At 34.1% G+C, this 12,853-nt stretch overlaps 1 long non-coding RNA gene across 8 annotated transcripts in view; it reads right to left on the reverse strand.

Annotated features, from left to right (window-relative positions):
• The window catches only part of LOC132597903 (uncharacterized), a 403,919-nt gene that overhangs the window by 114,515 nt on the left and 276,551 nt on the right, over window positions 1–12,853 (reverse strand). The window contains exon 7 of one of the 8 annotated variants that reach the window (XR_011377746.1): window positions 7,860–7,920. The exons of the other annotated variants lie outside the window; for them this stretch is intronic. This is a non-coding gene — a long non-coding RNA (uncharacterized lncRNA). The remainder of the gene's footprint in view (window positions 1–7,859; window positions 7,921–12,853) is intronic. 8 annotated transcript variants of the gene reach the window in all.

The following is a 12,853-nucleotide window of genomic DNA, read 5'->3' on the forward strand; positions in this document are numbered from 1 at the left end:
ATATATAGGTAAAGAATGTGTAACTGTCTAACTAATATAGAGAAAAATAGAAGGACAAAGAGTATTTATTGAGTCCAAAAGAAGGCAAGAAGAGAAAAGTAATAAAAGGACAATAGAATGCATCTAAAAAAGTAGTGTATTTGAAGCCATGTATTACCATGTATATTGGTAATTACATGGTACAGTGGTTAGGAGCTTGTACTTTAGAGGAAAAAGATTGAGTTTCAAATTCTGCCTGTGACATTTACTAACTATTTGATCTTTGGAAAATGTCTTAACATTTCTAAGCTTTGGATCCTCATCTGCAAAATAGAAAACAATATCTACGATCTTACACTTTTGCTATGGAGAAAAGAGAGAGAACAGATGTGCAGTTCTCGTCACCTGACACATAAAAAGTACCCGATAACTGATAGGTAGAAAGTTTATTATAAGTAGGGACTCCAGTACACAAAATTGCACACATTTTCTCCAAACCAGACCATTTTACAAATAAGGAACTGAGAAAAATGATTGAACTGATCCAAGTTATAGGTTTTAAGTTTTAGTGCATTGGGAGGGTAAACAATGAAATGGAGTTGAGGGTTAAGGAGTGGGGCCAGTGAACCATGAGACTGAAGTTGGATAGTGAAAGAGATGAAATCAGGAGGGGACAAGAAAATTGGAAGAAATAAGACTGAAGTACAGGGCTTCCCTGGTGGCGCAGTGGTTGAGAGTCCGCCTGCCGATGCAGGGCACGTGGGTTCGTGCCCCGGTCTGGGAAGATCCCACGTGCCACAGAGCGGCTGGGCCCGTGAGCCATGGCCGCTGAGCCTGCGCGTCCGGAGCCTGTGCTCCGCAACGGGAGAAGCCACAACAGTGAGAGGCCCGCGTACAGCGCAAAAAAAAAAAAAAAAAAAAAAAAAAAAAAGACTGAAGTACAGCTTTGAGGGGAATTACAGAATACAAGACCTGGAAGAAAATGAGTGATCTGAGCTTGGGAGACTATACCTTAAAATGTCTTGAGTCCCAATGCTAAGACATGAGATTCTCGGTGTGGCTATGGAAAGGAACCACTAAAATGAGGAAGTGAATGTCACTGGGGTCAAAGAGACCAAAGGACTTTGAATTTGTAAGAATCTCAGATGCAAGTGCTTCCAGTTTATTTTAGCATCCTGGAATCAGAGAAGAGTCAGCACAAAATGAGAAAACTTTCAAACAATACAAATAGTTTTAAGTATCTTTGTTCAGTGTCATGGAGCTGCCGAATGGCAGATACAGGATTTAAACCCACGTAGTCTGGCTTCAGAGCTCCTGCTTTCAATCACTATGTTATACCACCTCTCATGATAAAATATGCCATTATGGTTGAAAAAAATTAACAAAATTATTCTAAGATATTACATATATACTTATAGTAATTGATTATTAAAATACCAGTTTAAAAGTTTGTGTACTATGAAATTATATTTTGCACAATATCTGAAGCATTGCATGTATTGAAGGCAATTTATAATTTAGCAAAAAAATAAAATGTCATATTTACCAAAAAACTCTAGGAAATTTTTGTTCTTTATGCATCTGAGACAGATCTCAGGAATACTTTGCTCAGAATATTTCTGTACTGGGAAAAGAAGGAAAATGATATAGTTGATATAGTTGATATAGTCGATATAGCTGATATATAATATCAGCATATTGTAGAATTCAAAATTGTTAAGTAAATATAACACGTAATTTATAAAATCACAGGACTATTATCTTGAATTTTGAATTTATTGTTCTACCTTTGGAAAAATATCACTTTCTTTGTGACATTCAGCTGAGTAAACACAATTCAAGTGTAAAAAAGAGACTCGTTGTCAGTTCTTAAAGATTTCTTAAGACAAGTTAAAATTATCCTGGAAAAAAGATCAGAACAGTACAATCGCTAGCAGGACTGCCTTTTGCAAAACTCACAGGAAAAGTTATCTATAGTGTATATAATGGTGCCAGGGTTTGTTTCCAACAGGGCAAGAGCCCTGCCATATATTCCATGTGCTGGCCTCCAGCCTGCATTAAAAGTGACATAACAAAGCTGTTGGTTAGTGGGAATATAGACCAGGAACACTATCCAGGTTGAGAAGTAGAAACATTGACTTCAGAAAGATGGAAACAGAGATGGAGCAAACATATTTTCTATACAAGATTAGCAAATTAGGATCAAACACACAGTTTTTATACACTGTTTGTTTAGGAGGAAAGAGAAAGTGATTTAGGTGACAGTAGTTTCTGATGTATTAAAATCAAGGCTGATGAGATACAGTAGTAAGAGCATTAAGGATGTAGAGTCAGATACAAATGATTTGAATCCTAGATCTGCTAAGGGAACGTGAGCAAGTTACTCAAACTCTTTGATCATTGGTTCTTAAATTAAAGTAGTCAGAGAATAATATGTACTTTACATGACAGTCCTCTGAGGATAAGAAATAGTGTATTTAAGATGCCTAGACTACAGTAGGTGCTTGGTAAATATCTTCTTAATTGAAGCATAGTTGATTTACAATATCATGTTAGTTTCAGGTGTACAGCACAGCAATTCAGTAATATGTACATATTCATATGTACATATGTACATATGTACATACATATATGTACATACATATGTATGTACATATTCAGCAATATGTACATACATATATATTCTTCAGATTCTCTTCCCTTATAGGTTACTAGAAAATATTGAGTATAGTTCCTTATGTTATACAGTAGGACCTTGTTGATTATTCAATAAATATTATTATCATTAGTATTATTGGTATTATTATTATTTGAATTCCTTAAGCAAAGTTATGCTAAAGAAGTTTTAGACAGTAATATATCTGGAAGAAATACGTGATAAAGCAAATATAGCAAAGTGATAATGATAAAGTCAAAAGGCCTAGAATATAGGTGCTCACTGTAAAATTCTTTCAATACTGTTGCTTGAAAATTTTTATCATAAAATTTCAGAAAAAAATACCTAGAGGTAGAAAAAGGACTTGAAAATGTGTTAGGCTTTTTTCACTCATAATCTAATGGTTTGTAGAGGCTCCAAAATACTAATTATATTATTGAACCTATCAAAATCTTTAAATGCATATTTCTTTATTGTATTGGAGAAATCCAGTGTTCACCCACACTATTTTCCTCTCTTTCTTGGCACACTGAAGGATTAAACTTTCCCGTCTCCTTGAAAGAAAGAAGAGAAGCCATATGATAAGTTCTGGCCACTGGGCAAGGAGTGGAAGTGATAGGTATCACTTCCAGGTCAGAGGATTTCATTGCTGAGGTGCAATCCTCTTTTCCATTCCACTGTTGCGAGGGAGAGAAATGTACACATGCTCCAGGTTCCCGTGGTAGTGAGTCTTGTCTGCCACTCTGTCAGCTCTCTCTGTAGCTCTCTGGTGGATTACATGGGACAGAGCCGCCCTGCTAACTGCCATAGGGACAGATAGCATTTGAGGGAAAGTAACTTGGGTGGGTGGGTATTAAGCCATTGGAATTTGTGGTTATTTGTTATTATGGCATTACAGCCTATCCTTAATAATTCATTCATATTTTGCATATATTTTCAGTGATGTAAACTGATAAAGTTTGAAAACAGTGCTATATAATCAGTTTAATATTTTCCATTTAAGTTATTTATAACTAAATGATACATGAGCTTAGTAAAAATTCAAATAACGAAGAAAAGCTTCCAATAAAAAAAACAGTGATTTCCTGCCCCACCCTTTCAACCCAGTCCAGTTCTCTAGAAGTGACATTTTAAACGTTTATTGGTTTAATTTTTTGTAGTTTTCTCCATACTGCTGAGAACATGTTTTTATCATTCTTGATTTAGCAAGTTTATGCATGCTTTATTGACTCTGATATAGAGAACCATTTAACATACTCACACCTATCCACTCCCTTATTCCTAGATTTTGATAGCTATCTTATTATCTGTATTTCTTAACTTAGGCAATAAACTTAAATAAAACCTTACAGTTCTATTTCTAGTTTCAACAACTCTAGAAAATTATCTCAAATTTTCTCTATGTGAAAAGAGAACCCTTCCTCTATTCTTCCATCATCTTCTGTGAAATATTCCTTTAATTTCATGGTCAAAGTTGTTCAAGTTTACCTTTTCTTAAACATTAACTACGTTTTCCATGCATTGCCTATAAACTGATTCTAAAATGTGAAAGTTTAAAAATGACAGTTTAGTGTATAGTGAGTATACAAATATCTTTTCTTCCAAGGTTAGGGTAAGAGATGGGCTTCTTTTCTGTATCCATCCTTCAGCAAATACTGAAATGTAACTGTCCCCTCTGACACACTAGTTGACACATGTTCATTTTCTTTCCACTATCATCCAAAGAGATGTTGAAATCTGCCATCCACAGTTGACCTCCTCCTGAATCCTCTTTGCTGTAATAAATTTAGTCCTTTTAAAAATTCTGTGCAATGATTTCAATGGGATCCTGGGAAAACATGAGACAAGTGTGCTTAGACAGCATCTTCCCTGTCCATCATTATGCTACTAAAGATTTAATGTCATGTAGCTGTTTGAAATCTTCTACCTGGAGTGTGTATGAGTCTTGGGATGAGATAAATGTTTGAAGCAGGAAGGAGAAGTTTTAGGGAAAGTGTCAGGAAGTGGGGAGTTAAAGGTAAAGGTGTATAGAATAGGGTGTCATAAGGGAGCCACAGCAGGAAGGGAAAGGAATTATGCATGGTCCCCTGGGTTACGTGACTGCACTGACTGAATCTGAATGACCTTTGACAACATTTAGGCTTTCAAATGTAGAGGTAGGCACTTATTTCATTTTGAGAGTAAATATTGTATATGCTTTTAGTAAAACTGCATTGCTCTATTAGGCTTATATAAACAGCTTTGCTCAAATGTTCCACTGTTAGTAATCCAACAACACCTCGTCTCCATACACTTTCACTCCCTGTATGCCTGATATTAGTAGGATTCCTGTTTTCTCTAATTACAAGATTTTGTTCTTCAGTTAAATATTGAAATTACCATGTAGCTTCCTCCTCTCTCTTTCTTTTTTTAATTTATGGAACTCCAAACAACTTATAGTTGATTATCATTCTTTCTAAATTTTCAGTTAAATGTGCTTCTCTTTTTAAAACGTTAAAATCTTTATATTCTTATGAGTGACAGTTGTATTAGTTTGCTAGGGCTACCAAAATGAAATAGCACAGATAGGGTAGCTTAGACAGCAAAAATTTCTTTTCTACCGTTTTGAAAGCTAAACGTCCAAGATCAAGGTGTTGGCAGGTTTGGTTTCTCCCGAGTCCTCTCTCCTTGGCTTTCAGGTGGCCGTTTTGTCCCTGTGTCCTCACATGGTCCTTTTTCTGTGCACATGAAATCCTGGTATCACTCAGGATGTTCAAATTTCCTCTTCATAGAAATACACCAGTCAGATTCGATAAGAATTTACCTTAAAAACCTCACCTTTTTAAAGAATTTATCTCCAAATACAGTCCATTCTGAGGTACTGGGGATTATGGCTTTAATGTATAAATTTTGGGGACACAAATCATTCTATAACAGTAGTCCTCAGAAAATTTAATATTTTATTTTCTTGACTGTCTAAGCATTTTACTGAACAACTAGTAAAGCTACACAATAATAGATTGTGTGAGTGTTTCTCCCACATTTTATCAGACTAACTGTTACTGTTCACTAATATACACAGGTATATCTGCTAGGTGCTTAGTGCTTAAAGGAAAATCTGACTGCATTAGGAGCTATTGTTATAAAAATCTTTGCATACAAGAGAGCCCAGAAAAAGGAAAACGCATCAATCGCTACTAGATTCGACCCTCAGTTATCAGCCCTACAAAATACATCAAACTTTAAATATAGACATGCATAATTTCTGATAGAAATAAAACTAATTAGTGTTCTCTGAAAGCAGTTCATTGCTTAAGAAGATGAAAATTGGTACTCTCAGAATCTAAGCAAATAAACCTTACGAAGAATGAATACTCAATCTAAATTATTAGCAATACTAAATGGCCAAGATAGTTCAACAGTTCTTAAGTTATCTGACAGAATCTTTTGGTCCTAAATAATAATTCCAAATATTCCAGTATTTCTCCAAATATTTGGAAAAAGATCTCAACAGAATAAAATGAGAATTGCCAAGTCAATTCTGTGTTTATAATAGAAAACAGCTGTGACTGAGGGCACTGAATTAATATTCCAAGTTATCTTTCTGAATTGGAATTATGAATTTGAACATGTTCACAAGAAAATAAAATAAGCCCACACCCATTTGAAATGATCTTTACAGATGCTATGTAAATATATACTGATCCACTTTGCAATTAAATACCACATAATTAGTTCAGGGACTTCATGCCAAAAGTATGTTGTAATTCTACCAAATTTAAATTGTGCATAGTGGTAAATGAGAATAAACATTCCAAAATGATAGCTCATTTAACATTTTCACACACACAGACACATACACATGCACAACGGAATTAAACCAATGCAAATCTGGAAATAATTATATCATCTCTTTACTGGCAAACCCAAAGGAAAAGTTCACAAGAAAACTAGTTTTACATTTAATTTCTCATATTTCATGCAAGAAATATGAAAAAATAAATGACGGCAAAAAATGGTTTCTATATATCTTTGTTGCGTAAATTGCTTATTCTATGAACATATTGTAAAAATGTCCAAATGTTCTTTCTTTATCTACTTTACTAAATGATAAGTATTTTAATTCCAGATGGTACATATTACACAATATCATTCATTGAAAGCTGTGTGATTCCAAGCACATAAGACCCTTTTGCAAGAAAGTAACTGCTCTACAGTTCCTTTCTTTTTGGGTTGTTGTTTCTATTTCTTTCTCCCCTCCCATTTTTTGCAAGAGACAGCAGTATTAATTTCTGGGAGTGTGACACCTAACAGTACCTTTGAAAAGCAACAAAGATTCAGACACCATGAACTATTCTTTTCTAAGTGAAAAGTTAGCCTTTAGTCATGATTCTTTTAATAAGCATTTCTTAAGCTATGTACTTTGTCTAGGGAAGTCTGAAGGGCTCTGCAGCAGAGTAGCTAAAGTGAAAAAGCAAACAAACAATCAAACAAACAAAAACTAAGAAACTTTACACAGCAAAGAAGTTAATCAGTCCAATTTGACTGGAAGATAATGTGTCAAAAATATTATGCTATGTCTATATGAGATTTTATTTTAATTAGAAAGTAGAATTAGAAGTCCTAGCAGAGTCCTAGGTCCTGATAGAATCAGTTTCCTGTAATCTATTAGCCCATCAGCTCAGAGAAGATAATTTAGTCCATGAGGTTATGGCTGAGATTAAGATGAAAAATACACATAAAGAAACAAATGGCTGCTGTTTTTAACCAGCAAAAGTAAATTGCTATATATATTTATAATGTTATGAATATACAATATCTAATATGTATTGAGCAATAAATAGTAGAAGTTTCAACTGCACAAACAAATCAACAAAATTTAGAGCAAATCAAAAATCAAAGATGTTATCTCTCAGTCTGGAAAGAAAGAGATTGCACAATCAACTAAAGCAAAAGAAGCTCAGCTCACTTCTATTTCTGGTTGACTCCAGCCACAGGGAACATGCTCTCACATCCTGTAATGGGTGGCAAGTAAACAACAGATTATACTTGTTCATCACACCACTGACTTCTTGTATGATTTCAGGCAACTACAACCTATCTAGACTTTAATTTTCTTAATTGTTAATGAGATTAATAATAGGTGCTACAGCAAAATGGTTGGTCGGTTATGTCAACAGCCTCTGCTGATTCCCATTTTCTATTTTCCACTTCTCTATAGACACTGGAAAGGCTAAACACTTACTTTCCAATTCTCCCTTTGTCCTAATTTCAGTTGTCCCCAAAGCACATTCTGAGACAAAGATCTGGATGTGAAAGAAAAGAAAATAATTTAGAAGGAAGTGAAATAGAAAAGCCAGTAAAGGATGCATTAATAAGCAATCACCATGGAGGCAAATAGGGACCCAACACTATGCGGACTCTGAGAAACTATGGAGAAGATCTCCCAAAATTATCCAGTGAGAGATGAGGAAGCTGGGGGTTCTTGTATAACTACTCCCATTCTTACCAATTCAACTTTCCACCTCTGTAAAATGGACAAGTGAACATGACTGCACTGTGAGTAATTGGACACATAGGCATAGTTTTAAAAAGTTATATTAAAAATATGTGCTGTGCAGTATTACAGATTTGTCTTGGTCATAGGAAGAGTACAGAATTTGATCAGAGACCTGGGTTTTATCTGGTTCTGGCTTTGCCACTAGCTGATAACAAAGTGGAGTTGCCTCTCTGACTGGGCCTTAGAGTTTTGTTATTTGAGAAATGATAAGGTTGGATTGCTGATGAAACTAATTGTTTTCCCAGTTCTAAGTCCCAAGAATCTTGGATTAAATGCATTTTTATGATGTTTAGAATAACTTTACTCTTTTCTTTGTCAGATCCTAAAAATTTTCATTGCCGCATGAAGGTTTTTCACTAAATATAAAATAGAATGCCTTTCCAATGTCAGAAAGCCCTCTGTATTGTGAATAAATTAACATGGCTAAAACAAAATCTCTTTTCAGGAGAAACCAAATAATCTGTTAAAGTGACTGAACATAGCTCACACAAATTTTCATAATAGTGCATGTAGTACAAGCAATGTTACCTCAAGACTTGAAATTAGTCAATGTTTAATTTTGAATTTTAAAGAGAATGGTATCAGGTGTTAGTAATAAAGCTAGAATCCCAAACAAACCAAATCTTCAAAAAAAACCTTTATGATTAAAATTGTTTCCTAAACTACCATATTATTGATGCCAGATGTTAATCATGAAAACAAGATAAAGAACTTATGCAGAGAGAAATTTCCATTTTAAACAGTAGGACATTAACTTATGAAAGTAATGAGTCAGGGTAAGTCAGATTAGCCAATAAGCCTCTGTAACTTACTAAAATGAACCATAGTTTGTATAGTCAAAATCTTTTTTACAGGACAAAATACATAATTTTTTTGGATAAAAGTCTTAGACTTGTGGAGGTTAGTGGCCATGTGACAAATGCACAAAAAGTTACATTTGAGAGATTTGGGGGACCTTTTCCCTTTTTTTGTATTTTGTTTTTCTACAATGAGTTTAGAGTCTCATTTATGGTCACTAGCTATGTCTCCAAATCCTGCCTTTCTCTTATAGCCCAAATCCACATTTCACAGCTTTTGTAACATCTTTACCTGATTACTGCTTTAGCACCAGAGTCCCCATAGTGTTTGATCCCTTAGTATGTCCAAACTTCTTTTCTCTAAAAGTTCTTTCCTCAGGCTGATTTCCTTTTCATTCAACGAGTTCATTCATTCAAGCATTGCTTCATTTATTTATTATCTCTTCACTCAACAAACAAGGGATTGATATGTTGGCAGAAGCTAAGGCAGATATAAAGAACAATAAAATACAGCCTGTTCTTGAGGGGTCTACCAGGGCAGTATCATACAGGATAATTATAATAAAATGGAGTAATCCTATAGTTGCTATTAATGAAATCCTAAGCACTTCTTTACTCTGTAATTGTCAAGAAGTTTCCTCAGAGAGAATCAGTTGAATTTTGAATGCTGAGTAAAATTTTCCAGGGTACACAGAAAGGCAGTGGTACAGCATAACCCAAGTCAAAAAGGAGAGGGAAATAAAAAAAATGATAGCATGCCTAAAATTTAGATTCATATTTCAAAAAGTATAATTCCATTTATCCCTCATCCTTTGTATTGCTATTTTTGTGTATGTATATATACCTACATATACATATATATATAACATCTACATATGTCATAGTTCCCATAAGAGTTTATCCAGTTCTACTGGATACAAATACTCTTAGTTTTTATTTATTGACAATGTCTTTATTTTACTCTCTTTTAAATTTTATTTTTGAACATTCTTTTTTCTGAATATAAACTTCATGGTAGACATCCTTTCAGCATTTTAAAGATGTCACTTCACTGTCATCTGCCCTCCATAATGCCCTATAGGTAATGTGTTTCTCTCTGCCTACTTTTAAAATAGTCTCCTTATTTTTGATTTTCAAGTTTTATTATTATAAAACTAGGAGTGTTTTCTTTATATTTGTCTTGCTTGGGTCTGTTAGTAGATATTTGTTACCACATTTGAGAAAATTTTAGCCATTATTCCTCTGTTATGGATTGAATTAAGTCCTGCGAATTTTTTGTATGTTGAAGTCCTAATGCCCTACTTGACTGTGTTTGGAGATAGGACCTATCAGGAGGTAGTAGAGGTTAAATGAGATCATAAGGATGAGGCCTTAATTCATTAGAACTGGTGTCCTTGTAGAAGAGAAAGAGACGCTAGCTCTCTCTCTCTCTGCATGCCCACAGAGGAAAGGCCAGGTGGGGACACAGTGAAAAGTCATCAGTCCACAAGACAGACAGAGAAGACTCACAAGAAACTGACCCTAATGGCACCTTGACCTTGGACTTGCCTCCAAAATTTATGAGAAAATAAATTTCTGCTCTTTAAGCCACACAGTCTGTGATATTCTATTACATCAGCCCAAGAAGACTAATATATCTTATAAATATTTCTTATTTCCCTTTCTTTCTCTCCTCTCCTTCATGGACTCCAATTACACATATCTTAGACCTTTTGATATAATCTCACAGATCACTAAGAATCTACTGATTTATTTTCAAACTTCCTTCTCTCTGTTCTCTATTAAAATTGGATATTTTCTATTGACCTTTCCTCAAGCTTAGTGACCACTTATTTCACCATATCTGGCATTCTTAATACTACACATTGTTTTGCTCAGTTGTAGAATTTCCACTGGGTTATTTTCTAGAGTTTCCATTTCTCTTCTGAGATCCCCTATCTGCCTATTCATCATCATCATATTTTACTTCAAGTTCCCATACTTATTTATAATCGTTTATTTAAAGTCCTTGTATTCTAATTTCCATGTTCATAGTATTTTATGATTGTTTTCTGTTGACTGCTTTTCCTCTTGAGTGTGGGTCATAATTTCTTGTTCCTTCTCATTGTCTACTAATTGTTTATTGCATAGTGGACATTGTGGATGACCACTGTAGAAACTGGATTCTGTTATCTTGTTCTAAAGATGATTGATTATTATTCTAGTAGTTAAATTAAATCAATTTGACACAAACTCAAAGTTTTGGCTCCCCTGAAGTGGGCATCAATGAAATGACTCATTTATCTCAGTCTTCTAGCGGTGTTTTTCACTGAGAAATCTGAACTCTCCGCACATGTGAGGTTCAGTGGTTAGCAAATAATTTGGATAAAGTTTATAGACAGATATGGGCTCTCTCCTCTGTTAGTCCCTCCTTTATTGAATCTTCCTCCTTACTCTCCTCAACCCAGTAAAAATACGGCTTGTATACTAACTTGAGAGTCCCGTCAAGAGAAAAGCTAGTGTAGTTTCCTTCTTTCATGGGTCAACTCCTTCCAGTTTCTGTCTACTTTGTTCACTATTTCTTCAAATATTTTACCCAGTGTTTATAATTTTTATCTGAATTAGGATTAGTAATGTACCATCTACTCTACCATTATGGGGATAAGAATTTATAGGAAGGTTTTTAGTAATAGTTTACATTTTTAAAATAGCTATTGGACATATCAGATTTTTTTTTTTCTTTGCTCTCTCTCTCTCTTTTGGTCATCTTTAATAATTTGTCTTTTGTAAGTACTTGTTTATTTCATATAGTTTTGTGAAATTTATTGGCAGAGATCCCAGGTTTCTTAGTTATATTATTGAGTGATATACCATAGAGTGTGGTGCTTACTTTGCCTCTGGATTTTGAGTTGTTGATTATGCAATATTACCTTATAATATCATAAATTTATAATATCATAAATTTGATTCAGATTTTTTTATCTGAAAGCATCTTGACTAAAGAGTAAGAATTTAGTAAATATTGATATGAATTAAATTGTCAAGATCCAGAATTTTTTACATTAAAAATTCACCTTATTTATATATTGCCATCATATAAAATCTTCCAGATGAAAATGACAATTTCCTCATTTCAATTTCAAATGGTCCCATAACTGGCATCAATCTGTGGTCGTACAAGAGGAGTGTGAAAATTTCCACTATTTCATTAAAAAGTTTAAAATAATTTACTTTATTTAGTCCCTTGTGAATGCAATTAAAACAGAATTATTCAAGTTATCACCAAATAATGGGAGGCTTACTGTAAGGATACAAGTGGATATAACGAAGTATGACACTCAGGTATGCAATCAGATCTGAGGTATAATGGAAAACATAGCAGTGCCTGGTATCACAAAGGCTGAAACTGGATTCTAAGCAGCTCTAAGTAATGCAGTAGTGACTAACCTTTAATGAATTTTTACAAACATCTGCTTTTCATTCTTTTCCCTAAACCAATCTATTTCTTTATAGCTTTTGCTTCCTCATAACTTTGATTTTTTTATGATTCCTTTTCTCTGCCTTATGGGTGACCTTTATCTCTGTTTCTTTTTAGCCTCAGATTTCTTTGCCTATGCATAAATTTTCTCTGTATTAATTGGGATACTTTCAATTGCACTTAATAAAAATGCAAAGCAAATTACCATTAATGTAAAACAATTTACTGTTGTATATAACAGATAAGTAAAGGTTTACCATTGCATTCAGGAATGGTTGATACAGGGACTGAATAATATTTCTCTCTCTCAATCTCTCTCTCTCTCTCTCTCTCTCTCTAGATACGTAGGTAGATAGATAGATAGATAAATACAGGTAAAGATATATACATATATATTAGACCAGATTGCTCCATATGGTGGCCAT

Source organism: Globicephala melas, chromosome 10 (assembly GCF_963455315.2).
Source record: "Globicephala melas chromosome 10, mGloMel1.2, whole genome shotgun sequence".
Taxonomy (NCBI): Eukaryota; Metazoa; Chordata; class Mammalia; order Artiodactyla; family Delphinidae; genus Globicephala; species Globicephala melas.